The 2,408-nt window shown below is 55.5% G+C and overlaps 1 long non-coding RNA gene across 1 annotated transcript; it reads right to left on the minus strand.

Moving 5' to 3' along the window:
* Positions 1 to 701: 701 nt before the first annotated feature.
* On the minus strand, positions 702 to 2,118 carry LOC117976481 (uncharacterized). The gene is made up of 3 exons (XR_004667162.3): positions 1,984 to 2,118; positions 1,650 to 1,704; positions 702 to 948 (listed from the first exon to the last, which is right to left on the minus strand). It is a non-coding gene; the product is annotated as an uncharacterized LOC117976481 (long non-coding RNA).
* Between the last annotated feature and the right edge of the window lie 290 nt (positions 2,119 to 2,408).

Raw genomic sequence — 2,408 nt, forward strand, 5'->3', positions numbered from 1 at the left:
CCATCTCACCAGTGGAAGCTCACAGGGAGGTTTTCAAGCCGCATCCGAGCTAGGGCTGGCAGGACTGAGGATGGATTCTGTGTTTCATGGAGAGAGGACCAGGGTGGCTCCTTTCCCATGTATAGGCATATGTTTTAGGTTTGGGTGATGACATCATTACCTTGGTGTTCCCTACACCCTGTTCCAGAAACTTTGAGAAGCTGGGAGGAGCCAGGGACCTGCTCATGTCTGTGATACAGACCCCACCCCTAAACTGTCCTCTACAGATATACAGCCAGGGCAGGGGGCTCCAGGTGCCCAGGGGATGTGCTCAGGGTGATCCTCCAACAGCCAGCCCTCAGATGGCACATGGTTCCCAGGAAGGACTTTGAAAAGCTGAAATCTCAACCAGCCATGCAGGCTCCTTGGGAAGGATCCGTGCAAGGGTCCACAGGTCCACCCTCCCCAGGCTCACAGAGAAGGCCCAGGCTGAGGGGTGGACCACATGTTTCACTCGCACAGGACTATAGCTTTGGGTTTGAAAGGGACACATTTATTGAGTACCTACTATGTGCCAAGCTCTGTACTAGACACTGGGGATACAAAGATAAATGTGACATAGTCCCTGCCTTCAAGGAGTTCGCAGTTCATTGGAAAAAACTGACATAAAACCAAATAATTAGAATGCGTAAGGCCATTCTAAGGATTAAATGTAATTAATTGTAATTAAGTGGGAGACAACACTAAGTCATTTAATCCTCACACGAACAGCCTGGGAGAGGTGGTGTTGGCCCATTTTACAGGTGAAGAAAGTGAGGTTACATTGGTGAAATCACTTGCCTCAGGTCATACAACTAGGGAGAGACACCGCCGGCGGAGTGCGGGAGCACCACACAGCCTGGTGAGAGTCACTTCTGGGCCTCTCTTCCCAGCTGTTTGCTCTGTGGTATCTCACTGGTGGCTTGAAACCTACCAACAGATGGGTCACAGAAATCAGCAAACACTACAAAGCAGGTGACAGCCTGGATTCAGATTCCAGTTTGAAACTAAAGACTCCCTCCAGTCTCCCCTGGAACATTCTCTGATTTGAACCGCCCACTCCTTCTAAAAAGTCTGCCTCCCCAAGAGACTCACAGCAGCTTGCCCTGGACAAGACCAAAAAAGACAATGGATGTGGTCCGCCTTGGGAGTCCCCAAGGGCTGTGCAACAAAGTCAAGTCACCGTCCACCCTTCAGCTCTGAGCTAGAATCTCAGCAGACACATCTGGGCCAGGTAAGCCAGTGGGCCTGGGATGGGAGGGACAGAGTGGACCAAGAGGAAGAGGCGGCTGCGAGGGAGAGCGCGTTCATTTCTCTAGAACGCTCATCTGGAGAACGTGGTTAGTGTGATTAGTTGAGTAATCTCTGTCTCCCCCACCAGGTCCACAAGGACAAGGACTGTGGCTGGCTTCACTAACCACGGTAGTGCAAGCACCACACCTGGGCAGCAGGAAGCCCCACACCAAGATTTGTTGAGTGAATGAATGAGGTAGTGAATGAAGCAGGAGGCCATAAACGCTGAGGGTGTACACCTGCCTCCCTCCCGCATCTCCTACCCACCCTATGAGGAGGGAGGGGAGGCAGCAGGAGAGCTGGGCTACCTGGGGTAGAGTCCAGGTTCTGCTACTTACTAGGTAACCTGTGCCTCTGCGTCCTCCGCTGTAAAACGGGGTCTGTGGGGTTGTCCTGAGAATTAAATGAGTTAACATTTGTAAAGTACCTGGCACGCAGTAAGCGCTATATGTGCTAAACAGATAAGGAAGACACCCCCGCCCCCCACCCTCCACTCCCCAGATCACTCTGTGGGCAGAGACCGTTTTCTCCTCTGCTCTTCCAAGGTAACGGTTCAGCCCGTTCCACCCCGAGAGGGTTTCCCTGGGGAAAAGAACCACCGCCTTGTCAGAGCTCCGAGCGTCCTCCCCTTCCCCACACCCCGTCCCACCTCCAGCGTCCCCACCCACCCACCTCTGTCTCTCTGTAAATGACCCTGAGCCTCGTCCAGCTCCGCCAGGCCCCCAGGCTCGCGGAAGGGGCCCCAGCAGCCCCGCTGCGGGCTGGGGGTCCGGGAAGCTGCAGGCTGGACGCACCGCCCCAGTCAGCGCCAAGGCCCGGCCCGCACGCCGCGGGCGCCACCCAGTGGCCATCTGCGGAATCGGCGGCGGAAGGCGGCCTGAAAGAGCCTGGAGGCCCAGAGGGTACCCGAGGTGACAAAAGGGAGAGAAGGTGGAAGGAAGGGCGTATCACCGAAGGGACTGCTAGTCTGTAGGTCATAGAGCAATTCATTCAGTCCAGGAACAGTGATCCGTGGGCAGGGCTGCACGGGCGCCGGTGCGCAGAGCCTGCAGGGGCCCTTTTCTCCCTGTGGGTTAGATATCCCCGGCCCCAGGTGA

Source organism: Pan paniscus, chromosome 1 (genome assembly GCF_029289425.2).
Source record: "Pan paniscus chromosome 1, NHGRI_mPanPan1-v2.0_pri, whole genome shotgun sequence".
Classification (NCBI taxonomy): Eukaryota; Metazoa; Chordata; class Mammalia; order Primates; family Hominidae; genus Pan; species Pan paniscus.